The sequence below is a fragment of the Sylvia atricapilla genome, chromosome 5 (assembly GCF_009819655.1).
Source record: "Sylvia atricapilla isolate bSylAtr1 chromosome 5, bSylAtr1.pri, whole genome shotgun sequence".
Classification (NCBI taxonomy): Eukaryota; Metazoa; Chordata; class Aves; order Passeriformes; family Sylviidae; genus Sylvia; species Sylvia atricapilla.
This window is the reverse complement of record NC_089144.1, coordinates 49,362,711-49,380,637: the sequence shown is the minus strand read 5'-3', so window position 1 is coordinate 49,380,637 and position 17,927 is coordinate 49,362,711. Positions and strand designations below refer to the sequence as shown.

General features: G+C 40.4%; 1 long non-coding RNA gene across 6 annotated transcripts in view; it reads left to right on the top strand.

The window, feature by feature from the left end:
* LOC136361490 (uncharacterized) overlaps positions 1–17,927 on the top strand; it is a 107,159-nt gene that overhangs the window by 67,177 nt on the left and 22,055 nt on the right. For 5 of the 6 annotated variants that reach the window (XR_010743645.1, XR_010743642.1, XR_010743644.1 and 2 more), the window contains one exon: positions 6,058–7,111. This is a non-coding gene — a long non-coding RNA (uncharacterized lncRNA). Of the gene's footprint in view, positions 1–6,057; positions 7,112–17,927 lie in introns of those variants that run through there. The other variant, XR_010743643.1, reaches the window with a different exon arrangement.

The following is a 17,927-nucleotide window of genomic DNA, read 5'->3' as shown; positions in this document are numbered from 1 at the left end:
AAATAAACAATATATGACCTTTGTACTCTAGAAGCCCAGTAAAGACCCTGGCAGGACATCACAGAACCTCTTAATATAACTTTCAGCTATTTGTGGGAGTCTGCCTCCGTGTCACTGAGAAACAGAGTTGGAGGTGACAGTTCAGATTTTGCCCCCTCCTTCCGGAAGCCGTTTCAGTCATGCAGCCAGTTATGTTTCTTACTGTGCATTTATAGCTTAAGGAGTCATTTCCACTTGGAGATAGTCCTGGGCACAGCGGAGATGGACATAGAGTGCAGGCAAAGGTACAGCTCTGTTACTGCTTCAAGGTACTGAGATTAATGTATGTTTACCAGGTTTCTGTTTCAGTGAAAATTGCAATAATAAATGTGATTATGTACAGTTCAGTAAAGATGCAATTTAGAATGTTAAAATATTTATGTTAGCTCTCAAATGCCACCTTAAGTAGGTGTTATATTAAAATTGCATATTAAAACAAAATACAGATTTTCCTTCCCTACTTAACGTCAGTTACTTCGTTTCAATTACTGAAAATATTCTGCTGTTGTTTTTAGTTTCCTGTTTTTCTCTGCTTACATAAATAAACTTACAAGTTTAATGAATTTATGCTTAGATCCTTCAATATTTAAACTTCTATCTGCTTTGATAACTAAAATCAAGAGCAAAATAAAATTTAAAAGTGTAGAATGCAGACATAGCGTTTCCACATGGCAAGAACATTTTCAGATGTTCATAAATGTCACACTGTTCTGGTGTGCCATAGTAATATTTGAAACAAATATGTGTTCCACTATAGGAAGGCTTTCTTAGGTCTTTTTTTGGGGTGTCAGACCTCCAGGAAGCTGTTTAATATGAGGTCTCTTTCCAGTGACACTTGCTGAAACAGTATTTGTTGGAGTGCATGTGGCAAAGCAGTCACTTAATTCTAGGTGTCTGACAAACGCAGCAATATTTCAGGTGAAAGCAGTCTATTCCACTAGCAAAGGTGGTGATCTCTTTGTAAAATGAAATTCTGTGTATTTTAGAGAGAAGTTGTGATTTTTAGGGTTACACCTGCATTAGTGGTGTGTATTAGTCTGTATATTGTTTAGTTTACATATTCCACCTATATCCTTGTAGCCAGATGCAGAGCTGTTTGTGTCTACTCTGAAGATATTTTTATCAATGATTACACAAAGGAATCTGAAATTAAAGACTGCCCCGTAGACTTTGTGGATCATCCACTGTTTTGTTGTTCAGTTAAGAAATGTTCAGTGTAAAACTACAAATGGTAAATGAGCTGCCATTGAAAGGAAAATTCAGATGTGTTTTATGGATCCTTTGTTTTTCTTGCCTCTTTGTGATTGCACCAACACTTGTATTTTAAGGGAAAGTGAGAGAAAATCCTAAGGGCAGCTGTCAGAACCAGGACAGAGACTTGGTTTAGTCACTGGTCTCCATGCAAATGGACTTCTCTTTCCATCCTTCCCTGCTGCTGGGCCTAAAAATGGATTTTGGAGTACCAAAGCTCATGGCCTTGGTTATGTGGGTATATGCTGTGAGAATTAGTAGTGCCAGTGGAACTCAGGGTTGGTATATGCTACTATTATTTTATGATTAGGTATTAAATATTACCTGTATTACCCTCTCAGGACAACACACTGCACTTCAGGAAAGAAATACATAACATGGCTTGAAGAAAATGAAAACATGTTTAAACAGAATGTCTCCAGGATAGTCAAGAGAGAAATTAAACTGGAATTCAGATGAAATCTTTTGTAGGTACATACACTAGTGAGGAATTACCAAAATGGGAGAGCCAAAGGAAGATGCTTAGCTTGCCCTTTTTCCCCTCCAGTAAAATCTGGGAAGTAAAAATTCAAATGTCATGTGAATATTGAAGCCTATTTTGGTTTGCTTTTAGTTTATTGAAAAATAATAAATTATAAAAAAATATTTTAAATAATTCCAAGGCTTCTTGTTTTTCGTCCTGCTGTTGTTGGACAAGTGTCCTTTCAGCAATGTCAAACTGGTTGACTTATGATAGGAAAAAGTGCTGTGAAATAGTGATAAATAAACAAAACCAGAAAGGTTTTTCATGTGTTTGTTCCCCACTAACTTTATACTGTGCTGATACTCTCAGTGATTATTTATAATTGTATGAAAACTGTGTCTGTCTGCACGAATATGAGAAGACACGCTTGGTTTAGTTGTGCATATGAAGAAAAGCAACTGCATAAAATATTTTTCATTCCTCTTGTTAATTCTTGATTGAAATCCATTGAGCATTGTTATTTTTTTGCTGGTAATGCACAGACAAAAGAGCAGACTGTCACCAAAGACAGTTCCTTAATTCATATTTCAGAGGATAAAAACGAGGAACATGTTATTTATTTTATGGATATGTATGTGCATAGTTAAATGTGTATCAGTTATAATGGGCCAAGGAAAGTGTAAAGGAATCCTTAGTGCACAAGATGGAATGGGAAAAAGAGAACCAGGCTTTGAGATTTGAGGCAAAGGAAGGCATTTCATGTGCAAAGGATCAGGTTTCTGTTGGATTCCCAGTACTGGGGACATAAAACTTTAATTTCCTTATAGAAGCAGAGCAGTTTGAAGTGATAGGTTTGACAGTGGAAGCTGAATATTGGTTTTCTTTTTAATTTATTATTTATAATTTAAGAAGTTGTTATAATTTATGTTTTATTTTACCTTGTCTTTAAAACTACTAGTTATTATTTAAAATAATAGAGTAAGGTTTAGAATGTAGATTTACACAAATACGTATATATCTTTTGTCGAAGAAAAAGAAATCTATGAAACAAAGAAAATAGATTTAGATCAGTTCCATTTGACACTGTGTGTGTAAGACTTGGTAGCCTAATTTGTACTGATGACAATAAAAATAATTTTGGTGAGGGAAATGTTATGACCCACCACTGAAGGCTGAGTAACTGAGGTTCTTGTTAATAGATCCCTTGGGGTGAATTAGAGTAAAATGACACTGTATTTTTAGAGAGATGGAGAGAAAGACAGCAGGTTTATTTCAGAACCATTTGGTTGCAGTGGAAGGGAGGTATGTTGTTGCTTTGGTTAGTATCTACAGAAGAACAGCAATATAAAAGTATGAAAATATCACTTAAGAAAGCATATAAGGAAAAGAAAGAAAGAAGAAAAGATAAGAGTAGATAGTGGAAATACATCACCACCCATGAGTCCAGTGACAAGAGCTGCTCGTTGCAATTTCAGTGTCTGTTGGTTGAGGTGAGAGTCTCAGTCTTGATCCATGAAGCACAAAATGCAGTGGGTTCAGTGTCCAGGTGGGAATGCTCAGGTACCTCCCCTGGGGAGTGGGAAGTGTTACACTGTCTGATACAACACTGTGGATCACCAACAATTCCCTGGTGGAAAGCCCTAAAATGGGTCAGGGGGCATTTCAGGGATCTTTGATGGCTTATGACACCCTCTGAGAGATGACCCTGCCTCTCAGGTCAGTGCAGTTGAGCCGGTTATGCCCCCCCATCAGAAGGGATGGAAACTCTGAGGCCTCCATGTGAATGTCTTCCTCAGGGTCAGGTGGAGTTTTACATTGCCATGATCAAAAGCACTATTCCACCTCACAGGATCTGCTTCCTGTTGACTTCTTCCCTTATCTGGCTCCAAACCAACTTGTTGCTAAACAAATGTCGGTCCCTCGTGGTCACCTTCTGGTGGTGGGTGCTCACCTCCTCTGCCCCTGGGCCGTGCTTCTGCAGACCAGAGGTTTCCCCACCACACACTCAAAAGCTCTCCTGTGCTCTGCCTGCGGGCTCTACAAAGCACCTGCTGCTTTGGCAAATGGCATTAACCCTTACCCTTCCAGTCTCTCACATGAAGGAATGTCTCTGAAGCAGTCCCTAGAAAATGTCATTAGCAAGATTAGAGACTACTCCTCCCTTAAAGATTAAATCACAGTAAAGCACCCTGTGGAGTGTTTTGCTCTTCATAGCCAGACCATGAGTGTTATCACAACTGCCACAGCCCAGCCGAGGTTTCTCCTCATCCTCCTGTGCATGGGACAGGTCTACTTAGGCACCCAGGCATCCTGGGGTGTGAGTCTACATTCACCTCTGCGTTCTCTGTGTTTTGAGGAGTGACAAGTGTTGTGCCTGTTCAGTGTCTGCAGTCACAGTGTCTGCACTGAAAGCTGCATCATGAATTATACTTGAGAACCTTACTTCCTGCTTTGCTCCCTTTGACTTGGTGGATAGAATCAGATTAATTTTGAATGGTTTTAATATATTTTTAGCTGTGTCAGAACTTTTTGGGTTTTTTCTGGTGTTTTGGTGATTACTTCCCCTAGATTGCCCTAAGACTATTTTATTAATACTACTTTATGCAATTAGAAATTCAGGAATATAAGAAAAGTTATATTTTGTTGCCATTGTGTTACAGAATCCTTTAGGTTGGAAAAGAACTCTCATGCCAAGTCCAACCATTAACCAAACACTGTCAAGGTAACCACTAAAAAATCTCCCCATCAACACACCCTTCAAATCCCTCCAGGAATGGTAACTCCATCACTACCACAAGCAGCATGTTCCAATGCTCAACATGAAATGAAAAATGCCTTCTTTTCATAAAGAAGTTTTTCCCGTTATCCAACCTAAACCTCCCCTGGCACAACTTGATGCTGTTTCTTCTTGTCCTGTCACTTGTTACTTGAGAGAAGAGACCAACCCCTACCTGGCTACTAGCAAGCCCCATAAAAACTCCTTTAATATTTAAAGAATAATGAGCTTCACTTTGGGCAAGGTGAAAGAACATGTGAATAATGCAGCAGCTGCTGCAGGCTGACAATAAGTTAAAAAGCTGGTACTTGCTTACCAAAATGGAAGCTCATCTCATCTTGGAATCAGTACAGTGGGAAGTTTTAGAAGCAGTAAAGCACAATGCAGATATGCTTTCCTTCTGAATTAAAAGATATTTGGCCAGTGACAATTTTCAGGTTGGATACTTGTGATGCAAGACCTGAGGATGACAGAATGATTATAATGTGTCCTGCTTAGTAAGAGCAGTCATGGTTACTTGAAGGTAAAACTACCTTCTCAGCAACTTTCTAGCAGAGGAAGATGGTGTGTTCTTACTTTTGTTACCAGGATGCTTGCAGTAATTCCAGATGTAACAAACATTATTGCATCCAAAATGGGATTTTACAGCTAAAGGATGTAATCTCGAATGCTCTGAAAAACTCTGGTAAGACCTTTGAACAGCCCTGAGGGAAATTTAGGATTGTTCTCAGATAACAAAGCACAGTGTAACAGGTGGATGATTTTTTCCCACCAGTTAGTCTCTTGCATTCAGTACAAAAGGATTTTTTCACATCACATAATTTTTTGGACCTTATGGCAGCTGAGAAAGCCCCAAGGTGTAAGTTACAACTGTTGCAGAGCCCACCAGAATATTGTTTTCTGTCTCTGACATTGCCATGCAGTGACAGATATTCATTATTCCAATATCACCTTATATGGACTCCGTTTTGACTTTGGTAAAAATAGTGATCAGGTTATTAATGTATAAAATCAAGGCCATGGAGCTAAATGAGATGGGTACTTTGGGTTGCTGCATTGCATTCTGACAAGATTCAGCTACAACAAACTGAAGATTTTTGCTTTTAATAATGTATTGCAGTCAGTATGAAGGTGCATGAGCCATGCTGTTCATAAATACGATGTGTGGCATTCTTTCATAAGTAAATGGTCACAGTGAAAATCTTGAGAATTATAAATAGAAAATTTTCCAGTTTTTTTAAGGAATGATCATATTTTGAACAACATGCTACTAGAAACAGGCTCCAGACTTACTCTTGGGCATCAGCTGAACAGTAAATGTTACCAGTTAGAAGATTTTAAAATTGCCTTCATTTAGGTCCATCATGTGTGGAATCATTTGATACTATCTTCTGATAAGTGAGGTGTCATCTTTAACAGCTCACTGGGATTTTCAAATACATCAGTACTGAAGTTGCAGGAGTGCTTGTGTTCCTTGAGGCATGGAAAATAAAAGTAATTATGGATAAAATTCTGTTCTTTATTTCAGTTGCACTGATAACATGCAAATCAGAAATTGTTAACCATTGGCTGTTCCAGATATGATGTCAAAGCCAACAAGGGAGACTTGATGTAGTGTGACTCAAAACCAGAAGTATTTTGGTAAGTCACATAATGTGCATTAAGAAGTTGAGAAAGTGATCATTCGTGGTAACAGATACTTTTTCTGCTCTTTGTACCTAAAGTGTACTTTCAAGAAACATTGTTAAAAAGCACGGTGTACTGTTCAAATTTTGGAAAGTGTTTCTTCCTTCAGAGGCCTAGAAGACCAAACCTCCATACAGGGAAGGCTTAGAACATCCTGCCACAGCCTAAACTTGTGGAAAACTCCACAGTGCCTCAGCGTGGCATACTGGTTTTGGTCAAGTATAATACAGTGCTCTTCCTATCTGTGCAACTTCTTTCAGAGTTATTAATTCAGTTAGGACATCTTTCTTGGTAAGCCTGCATTACCTCAGCATGGCAGGAGGAATATTCTCATGTTCAAACAACATTGAAGAATATCATCTGCTTGAGGAGTTTTGCATTGCTTTCCAACATATGTATTGATTGCAGCAGAATTTAAATAAAACAAGTCCCAAAACAAAATATAACTCTTGTGTATTCACTGTGTAAATATGATTTACGGGGGTTTTAGCTCTTTCTTGAGCCTTTGAAAGCTTGGGTTTTAAAGTGGTAACCCTATGACTGTAATACCATTAGTTATTAAATGTACTGATGCTATCATTCTGCATGCATGGTTCTTTTATACCTAGAAGATTCTTTAGTGGTGCTAATGCAGCTAACAAAATTGCTTGACTTTATTAAAGCCTACTAATGTATTTACTTGGGGTTGAGAAGTCACACATTTTCCCTTCCCACCCCTAGCAGTCAGCTCTGATGTGTATTTTTGCTTTCTTATATTTACATACATATGTTATAGAGTATCAGTGAAGGTGATCAGGAAAAAAAAAAAAAAAAAAAAAGGCTGTATAGCTCTTTGGTGTCACTGGAAAGTAAATACAGGTGTGTACCCTACTCCGTATGAATGTGTAGATATCCCCTAAAGGTAAATTGCCTATGCATCTAAGAGACAATTTCTGAAGAGAAAATGATCTTTCATTGTCATGAGCTCCTGTCCCTTTTTTATTAATGTCCCAGATTTGAGAAACAACTGAAACAGAAGCTGTATCCTTACTGTGATACCTGGGTGTGAGACAGAGCATGCCCTTTTTGAAGGAGTAACTTGTATAAATTCTTACTTTTCCACTCATAGAACTCTTGTATATACCTCTCAATCCCCATTTTTCAACCCAGAGTTTATTATCTTCCATTCAGGAACTGCTGTTCTATATCCCAGGTTGGCCCAAGTAATAAGTAGATACTAACGACATTTCCTCAATCATTGTATCTTGTTGCTGGCATCTACAGATGAACAGGGGACGTCCAGTGTTGCATCACTGTCAAAGCATGGAAGAGTCTTCCTTCACTTTCTGGCCTTCCTGACGTTGTTCCAGTGAAACTGTTCCAATTCTAGCTGACATTATATGTCCTTTGGACTGGTATGCACATGCTGTTCCCTGCCTGTATGTGTTTGATCTGTTTAATTAGAGCCAGGGAAGACATCTTCTGCACCTCAAAATAATACTTCTTGGCACTGCAGCTGGAGGAACAGGCATCCACCGTAATGTGGGATATGACAAGAACAGCAGAGGCCAGCTGAAGGAGGGATTCCCAGAAACTTGGTTTAGTTCTCATGGTACTTGCATGAGAAAAAAGCATCTGCAAAAAGGCTCCAAATGCATTTGTCTTCTGCAAGTGCAGAGCCTGGGACAGAATTGGAAACAGCTGTAACCCCTGCCTCAAAAAGGTACAGTGCAAATCAATTTCTATAGGGATGCTATCCCAGCAAAGTTAATTGGACAACTCCTGATCTAAAGTATTATTATTTTATTGTCATGATTTTCTTCTGACAACCACACATGAGCATTCATATTAGAAGTGCATCAAAAAAAGGTCATAGTTACTTAACTAAATAACATTGGTATTTTGCAAATGAGCAATTAAGTTATGAAAGAAGCCTCTTTTCATATAGCTGCTGGCTTTGATCCTTCTCTGCGTTATTTAAGACCTAAGGCTCCAGAGTTAATTCCTGGTGTCAGATACAGAGTGGAGCTCTGCTGTGGTGAGATGTTGTGTGACCTCCTGTACCAGGGACAGGGCAGGCTGCAGGCTGATAACAGTAGGTCCTGCTTTTCCCTAGGGTGGAATTCCTTGCTTGTCTTTGCAGCCTGTCTGTCCGCTCGCTCCCGTCCTTTCCCCCACCCTCCCTTTGGCACTGGTTTCCTCTGGTTCCTGCCACAAAAGCCTCTGGTCACAGCAAAATATGTGCCCTCTGCAGTGTCTGATTTCTGTCTGATTGGCTTTTCCAGGACTCTCAAAACATTTGCTGCCTCCCCTCCACCTCATCTGTATCTCCAGGTCTGAACTGCCTTCACAAAACACTTGACTGGATATAGGTGCCGCCATGTGTCACCACAGACAGGGGAGTGGTCAGCATGTGCTCTGAGACTGCAAAAGCCAAGTGGAAATCTGCAAGTGAGAATGTCCCTTTGTATTTCAGTGTATCAGAAAGGGATTCCAGGAGTTAAAAAGAATTCCTGTGAATTCAGAATTATGTTCATTTTTTTTTGAAAACATGAGTTAGTGTTTACTGTAAAGTTCTTTTTTGACTACAGAGTGAACAAGGAAGGAAACAAAATATTTGAGTTCTCTCTGTAAGGCAGCTACTTTCTCTGTGCCTTTTTTTTTTTCTTCTGTTTAATTCCCAATACCTCAGAGACACAGTTTCCTCCTTTAGCAGGGACTGTAACCTTGAAAATAGCTGGCTCCTAAGTAAACACAGAAAAAAACCCACTTCAATTGTTTCAAATATGTGGTAAGTAACCAAAACCGTGTGCACGCTAAGGCTGAAATTCACCGTCAATTAGAGCTGCACCAGGGCTTTTGCTTCCCTGAGCCTTCATGTGTTCATGCTGCACACTTTGGCCTCTGCCTCCAAACACACTAGTAAATCTTGCAGTGCCATTTGTAAGTAATTTGTCACTACCTTTACCCCACTCTTGCAAAATGTTTAGAGGGGACACTTTCTGTTTGGCTGAGGGCTAAGTGTGCACCCAGTACCTATGGAAGTGGTGATCCCAGGCTGCTTCCCTGGCATTCTGGTGAGCAGGACATGGCGGCTGCCTAGGCCAGCTGGAAGAGTTGGTGATCTATCAAAAAGAGAGCTTGTTTTGTCACTTTTGCTTCTGGTTGAAGGTCTCCATTCTCTGGTCCAGCTGCAGGAGGAGGGAGGCAAGACCCTTCTGCACTGGGGCTGTAGTGCAGCCACATCCATCGGGCTCTTGCTGCCACCCCTGCCTCTGCTGCCCTCACGTCTGCCCACAGCTGGACCAGAGCTTGCAGTTCCTACAGAAGTGTTTTCCAGGAACAGGACTTGCCATCAGACAGATTTGGTGAGGCAGTGAACCAAGTCCCAACCTGTTCCAGTAACAAGGCTGGTGTCCATGTGTTAAAGCAGCTGTGAACAGCTGTGCTCTACATTTCACTGAGGAGCCCTTGGTATTGTGTAACCAGTAGGGACAGCAGGACAGGAGAAAGGATATTCATGTCTGCAAATTAAATCCCTTTGACAAGCAAGTATTGCATAGGGGTATTTTCAGAGTCTGGCCAATGCGCTTGCATGGAAAAGTTGGTCAGGTCTTACCAACACCTCTCCCTGGGCAGAATTGTCTCCTGACCTTGCTTAGAAGGGTTTAAAACTGGTACAGATCCAAGAGGAGCAGTCCATTTGGTCTCTCACAAACAGGCACCAAGTAGTACTTGTGCAGACCATCACAAAACACAGGTATTCCCTTTGCTTTTCATCTTTCTATCTCTAAATATACCAGCTGTGTGGTATCATATATCCCAGTGCTGATTATATGATATGCTACACCATATCATATATGATTTGGTGTAGCAAATACATAGTCACTTGAATATTTTCCTCTGAATATAGTCTAAAAGTCTTCATTTTTTTTAGAAAAAATACATGTTACCGTGTTTGGAAGCCTCAGAATAGGACTAAGAAACCTTTGATTAGCATTGACAGCTCCTTTGGTATAGGGGAAAGAGGAACAGTTGAAAAAGGAGCAAGGGGAAATGGCAAAAGAACATTTTTTGTACTTTTCCATCTAAGATGCAGCCGGGTTTGGGAAGGTTTTCTTAATCCATTTTGTTAGCCTGATCCACGGGGAACTCATTTTGAAATTAAATATACCAAAGCATTTATGACTTACAAGGTGGGGGGGAAATCCTTAAAAAATATCTTGTGTTTGATCTATTTGTTGCTTGCTATGAAAATATTGACAAAAAGCAAAAGAATGGCCTTCATTTAGCTTATTATTGTTGGCTTGTTTTAATGCTTTCTTATTAAGGGCAAACTCCCATTAAGATATAAGATTAACTCTTTCAAAGTTGCAAAGTAAAAAAATATGGAAATTTTGAACATCAAACTAATCTATTCTAAAGTAGGTAATTCCTACTCAAAAATACATTATGTGGCTGAGAGGGATGCTTTTAAATGTAAAAAATGTATATGGAATAAATTGTGCAGAATTTATGCTGCAAAATACCTTCAAAAAGCAGCTTCTGTGTAAAATCAGAAATACTGTGTTAATGACACAGTTCTTAAAGGATTTCAGAAAATAAATACTTTATGGAGGGTGGGAAAAAGAAAGCATGGAGTGTTAACTACAGACCCAATGCAAGGGCTCCTGGGACCTTAGCTTCATCCTCTCACAGAAAGCTCTCCATCTGTGGAACGTGCTTTCCCTGGGAGTCAGCGAGCCCTCTGGGAGCCTGCTCTGAAGGACAAGTGCTCCCAGTGCTGAAATGGGCAAAGCAGTGAGGAAACTGGAGTTGGTGCAGCACAGCAGCTGCTGATCCAGCCAGGCTGTGCCACTGTCCATTACCCTGGGAGCCCAGAGCTGGGTTTGGGGACAGTCACTGTCACACAAGGAAGAGCTAGGTCGAGGTCTGTGCCAGAATTGCACCTTAGAATGTACCCAGAGTGGGGCCCAGGGCACTGCCTGGATGTGGCAGCACAAGAGATCAGGTCTGGGGCCCAGCCTCCTGTGCTGCCACTCATGCTACCTGTGCTCATTAGTTGGAAGGACTCTTGGGTAGCTAGAAACTCATTAATGCTGGCAGTAGAATGATTACCTAGCTCTGGGTTAGTAATGCAATGCCTCATGTTGCAGAACAGCCAGACCTGAAGCTTAAGCTCTCTGTTGTCACTTCAGAGAGACAGATGTTACTACTGCCAGCCCAGAATTCCTAAAAGAAAATGCTAATTTAAGCTACTTACTCCGTTAAATTCCCGTTGAATTAGCATTAGTAATGAAAGTAGTTGCATTGTTATCTCTGTAGTATCTGAGGAGGCTGTTGGCCAGAATGTCATATGAACAAGAATGTCTGTTGGGATATTTAATTTCATCTCCCGTGACAATGTGCGATTGTTCTTTTTTGTACATTTTCTGTTAACTCTTAGTGGTCTGAGTGATGTTTTGATATAGGCAGAAGTCCCTCCAGGCCAGCACAAAGTGCACAGTAGTGAAATCCCTGTCTGAAGAATGGCAGTGTGCAGGGAAAACAGAGTTAGCATTCCACTGCAATGAAACAAGATGTTCACATTTTCCTTCCCAGAATTTCCCACCAGGCTCTGGTTATATCTGCAGCCAATACATTTCCATGTCTCTGTAACTAAGAGAGAACCTCAGGATTGTTACTCACCTGATCCTGCAGACACATCGCTCCTTGGAGGCTGTTTGCTCAGATGTGCAGAGGGTCCCTTGTGAGCCTCTCACAGCACATTTCACCTGCTCTCAGGTGTCTTGGTGCAGAGCTCTCAGCACTTAATGCTGTATCCTTGCAGTACTTACGTTATGCACCATTCTGCTTTTATTGGAGCCCAGTCAGGTTTGGATTGGTTTGCCATGAGGACAGAGAATGAAGGTAGAGGTGTAGGAGGTGTTGGTAATAAAGCTTATAAAAGGCAGCTTGTGCTTGGAGTTGTGAACCAGAAATACCACCTTCCCCACAAAATTCCTTTGGTGGGCAGTATTCTCTTTTTTGCCTTTGGCTTCTTTTGTGTTGTATTATTTTGTGTCTTTGGAGTTGTGGAGTAGATTTCTTTGTCTCAGGAACCAGCAGTATTTAAAATACAGGGGGACGCTGCTTTATTAAAGCAATTCTTTCAACTGTCATGGCAATTGGTCTTACATAAATGATGAAGAAAGAAGGAATGTATGCAAGGAGATACATTAGGTCATAATGGTGAATCTAGTATTTCTTAAACTAACAAGGAAGCATTTTGGGGTTTGTTGCTTAGTTCATTTCATCCAGGTGATTTTTTACTTCAGTATTCTCCAGGTTTGCAATCAAAAACTGCAGCCCTTGTATATTCACAGCTGTATCAATCCCAGTTTCTCTTGTCTGTGTAACTATTAAGTTCCTCCATTAGGATATCCATTAGTCAAAAACAGACAGAGAACTATATAATAAATAAACCAGATGTGATATTTTGTGATTCTTCCCAAAATATTTTTCTGTTCCTCCTTTCCCAAACTTCCCTCAGTCAGATAGGCAGAAATAGCAGCGTAGTGGGAATGCTGCTGTGCCCCCGAGGTGATCTGCTGACCATTTTATACAAATGGCTACTTTTTTTACAACTTTGCTCAGTTAAAGGATAATTGGAGACTTGAGAAGGCAGGGGATATTATTCTAGAATCAGCATATGTGATTTCCAGCATTTCCAAGTGACTAAGGAGTAATTCACCAAAGAAGTGGAACCCAGAGAACAAAAGTGTACTGACAAAATTTAGGATTTTTTTTCTCTTTCTGTAGGGATTTAACAGTAGAATCAAAATTCTTTACTGCTCAGAAAGTTTTCTGTACTTAAGAAAAAAAAGCATGTCGAAGAAATGTGCCATAAGTAACATGCTTAGTCTTTTTATTTCCATTCCCTGATTTTCAGTATGATTTCTAAACCTTTTTCCCAGTATTTGTGGGATGGTTTTTAATCCTTATTCTCATCTGTCTGTAATCATCTCATTTTACCTTTCTCTTTTTCTGCTTACAGTCCTTTTCATTTGTTTCCTTCATGCCACCTCTCTTAGGTAAGTCAAAAATGCAACAAATGTGCCTCTGCCACCTCTCCCAACTGTCTTTATTTAAATTGAACTGGAACTGGAGGGTGTGTAGACTTCTACTTTTCCAGTGTCAGCAGGTGAAACTTAGTATATTCTTCCCAGGAGCTCATGCAAACATTTTTTTCTTAATCTTTGTCTTGCTGTGTTTAAGTTTGCAGCTGCTGGATTCCGCTTTGAGTTTCAAGTTCAAAGGCATCCAGACAGTCTTTGTGAAATATCACAGAAACCACTGAACTTCACCTGGGTTTGCAAGGAAATTTTGTCAAGCCACAAGTTTCCCACACTTCCAGTGTAAAGCCTTGTGTTAATTCAGAACTTTCTCCCAGCTCAGATTAGAGTTAACTCTGAAGGATCACAACCTATAGGGAACTTCTCCATAAACTTTGACCTGCTTTCAAGTTTGTAATGAAACTCTGAATTCTTTCCATGGTTTTGGGGGTTTGTAACAAAAGCAAAGGACAACTGTAATCCAGGTTGATTTTAAATCCACGGTGTTAGAGATGGGTTACTGGGAAACGTGTTGTATGTCAGCTAGAGGCTAAATTCTTCCCTTTTCTGAGAACATTTTACTCCGCTGCCCCTGGGGGCTCAGTATGTTTTTCTTTTAACATGGTCAGGCTTTCTGCCATTTCTTCCACGAGATAAAGTTTCAAAATACACTTCTTCTGACTGCTTTTCCAGGTAGCTGGTTCACTCTGCCACCTGCACTCTGGGAAGAGTCACTTATCCTTGGCTTTTGAGGGCCAGTCCTTCCTATTCTGTTGCCTCTTCCTGGTCCTTTGAATATCAAGTAGCAGCATCACACTGGAGCATGAGTGGAACAGAAGGAGCAGAATGCCTAAACTCTTCTAGCCTCAGTGTACTTGTTTCATCCTGTGTGTTCAGCATGCCTTTGTATAGAAATGTATCTCTCTTACCAGTTTTGCTGGTTTCACTTCTACATTGCAAGTCCTTCAAAATCAGAGCTGCATGAAAATTAATAATGATTATTGTTTTTGCATTATATAATTCCGGAGTGTTGGGGTTTTCTTACTCTATCAGCTGTTCCAAATACACCAGTAGTTCAGCTGCTTTGCTTATTCTTTGTCATCAAAAAAAAAGTGAGCAAAATCCCTTCAGCCATTTTTTATTTATACCATAGTTTTTCTGTGTTAGAAAGTTGGTTTTTGTTTTTTAGATAGTTTGTGTTTTCTTCTCCTCTCAGGAAACAGTGTGAAATATCTAAATCTCTAAACCAGTACCTAAATCTTTAATGAGTAGCATATGCTTTGCAGTTTTTCCTGAAGATTTGCATATTTGTTTCTTAGGATCTATCAGGTGCTAATAGTCTTACAAGGGGGCTGGTGGACACACACTTCAAGAAAAAATGTGCTTATTAATTCTTGGTGCTTTTTGCTTTTACCAGCTCTGGTGTTACTTTGTTCAGCTTTAGCTGTCCCTGGCTTATTACACACAAGACAGTGAAATTTGAACCACAAGTCACTTGCAGAGATGGAGGTATAGGCTCCATTCTTCAAGTGTTCATTTGCTGGTTATGTTGCAAGTACTTTCGGAGCTGTGCAGAAGACTGTGAAGTTCCTGAGGCTGTAATAGAAAACATTGGTGTCTTGACTTTCAAGGGAAGAATGTGGTTAAGATTACAGTGACTGAGTCAGTGTCAATGGGTGGTCCTGAGTCCATGTGGCTCCCAGAAAAGAGGCTGTGCTCGGATGGGTGATGAGCTGCGCTCGCTGCAGTGAAATGGCTGGGAAAGGGCTGCCCTGGACTATATTTTTGCCTGCTCAGTGGCCAAATGCTGTCAGGTAGCTCCTCAGCGCTGCTTGGCTTTAATTTTGCTATAAAATAAGATAAAGGGTTTCCTTAAAAGCTGGGCTGTCATAGAGCTGAGCGTACCTCGGGTCACTGCCGTTCCCTCGGCGCGTTCCCATTGTCCTGCTCAATGAGACAGTTACAAAATGTCCGCCTCGCTCCCACCGCCATTTTGTCGCCTGACTGTTGGATAATTAAGACTGTGAGAAGTAGAAAATAAACAGCATGGCGTGGGGGAGATTTCAAAAGGAGCACCAAATCTGCATGTTTTGTTTAGGCATTTAATTGTTGCTGACTGGCTGCGTTTAAACAAGTGACTTTACAGTGTCTGGAAGAAAACAGGCTCCCAAATTTGAGGAGCTGACCTTGGGTAGATGCCATCAACTGTTCTTTTCTGTTGGCACGAACGTGCTGCTGGCAGGGTCTCACTGTAGCTGCAGTCTCTCACCCAGCTCTGAGTCAGAACCTGCTTTCACTCTACTGGGCCACCAAATTACAGCCCTGTTGTGATTCAACCCCAGGTGACAGCTCAGCCCTGCTCCCTCCCCTTGCCAAGGGCAGAGAATCGCAGGGGTAAAAGTGAGAAAACTCATGGGATGAGATAAAGACTAAAAGATAAAGCAAAAGTGTGTGCCCAAGCAAAGCAAAACAAGGGATTCATTCCCCACTTTCCTTGGACAGGCAGGTGCTCAGCCATCCCAGGAAAGCTGGGCTCCATCACAGGTCACAGTGACTTGGGAAGACAAACTCCATCACTCCAAATGTCTCCCCCTTCTTCTCCCACCTGCTTTTTGTATACTGGAGTGACACCTTATGGTCCAGGATGTCCCTGTGGCCAGTTGGGGTCAGCTGTCCTGGATGTGTATCCTCCCAAAGCCTTGTGCCCCCCAGGCCCTCACCAGTGGGGTAGGAGAAGAGCAGAAAAGGCCATGGCTCTGTGCATGCCTAAACTAAGTAATAACTAAAAACATCCCTGTGTTATCAGCACTGTTCCAGCACAAATCCAAAATACAGCCACTACCAGCTACTGGGAAGAAATTTAACTCTACCCCAGCCAAATCCAGCACAGTCATTTATTCCAAATATTTGCAGCCCCTTCAATAACCAAGATTTAATCAAGAAAATATAAGATATTTAAAAATAAGAACCTTCAAAATAGATGTAATTAAGCTTCTCCCATAGAGCAACACATAACATTGCTCAGGAAAAAAAAAGGCAGCAGGGTAGACTACACAGATACACTGAAAGCAAACTAAAAATGGCAGAAATTGAAGGGGCACTGTGGAGTTGTTCCTGTGGTCCTAGGGATACAGAACTGGCCATGTGAGGGGCAAAGTTAGTGGCATTTACTCTGTTTCTCTATTAAATCTTCTGGTTTGTGTGTGCAACATGGGCAAGGGCACATTACATTCACAGGAGGGTGCAAATTCAAAGCTGTTTAAAATTCTGCCATATCTTAATAATAGTCAATCCCAGTATCAGAACAGTACTTCTATTTTTAAAATGCAATCAATCAATCATTTTAATACATTGCACCCTTAGTACACCTAAACACCTCAGAAAACGATGTGTACGGCAGTAAAAATAAAGCATCTGAAACTCTTTCTGTAGAGTCATTCTTCCTTTTTTTCTTACCCATCTAAGTACAGTAAAAGCTCCATGCTCCAAGAAATATCTGGCATTACATAACAAGGAGCAAATCCTCCAAACAAGACGGATTAGCAGGCAGGAATTGCCATCATGAACTGAGCAAGGAGGCACAGAGAAACTGCTACAGCTGACTAAAGTTCTCTCTAAAATTAGAGCATGTGCTGTTTTGTTCTTGGAGTTTGGTTCTGGCTTTTGAGGTGGGAGTTGTGCACTGCCTTTTAGGAGGATTACAATGAAAATTTTTGCTTTCTGTTTACTTCTCAGGAAGGTGTCCCATTTCTACCATGCTTTAGCTGTTCATGTAGAGGTGATTGAGGTTGTAGGTAATTCAAGTGCAGTGATTCACACAAAAGCACAAGAGAGTCTTGTACATCTGTTCCTCCTCTGCAAAATAAGGATTAATGCTTCCTTATCATTAGTGCTAGTAAATGACTTTGAAGTTCCTCTAGTGTGCTGCAAATATACCTGTTACTGTTGTTGGTGATAAAAATGTGAAATACATAAATCAGACATGTTAACAGCTAATAACTCAGAGGATTTTTAACACAACTTGAATATAAGTATCAGCACTATATTCCTGCAAATAACCAGCTACATTGAGAGCATACCTTTACATCATTTCTATTTTCACTTCCACGTGGGTTTTCTCATGAGTGAAATTTTTCTTGGGTTGATTATTTTCTGACACTGACCCTCAATCTTGTATTGATCAAAGGCTTTGGTTTTTTACATAGGATCAGCAAGAAACAGTATTTACAGTCATGAAACTGGTAGGACCACTACATTGGGCCAAGAAGGCCATGAATTAATTTCAACTATTCTTGTTGCCCTAAGACAAATAAAGGGGCAAGTTTTGAAAGAGATTTTTGGTTTCAGTTGAACAGTAGCCTCCACAAATAGGTATTTATATAACAAAAAAATAACTCAATGAAAGCAATTTTAGTTGAGGTAAAATTGGAGCCAAAAGCACAGATGATCTGGACACAGATCATAGGTTACAGAGTTAAGACATCTGGATTTCTATTCAATTCTCTGAAGGTGTAACTAGGAGTTAATAAGGTTTGTTTTCCTCTACCAGAAGAGCTTTCTTTTATGTGGTGTCTGAAATCTGGCTTCCTTAGTGGATTAATAAGTGTTTTTCCAATAATTCAAAATAACTGCCTTGAAA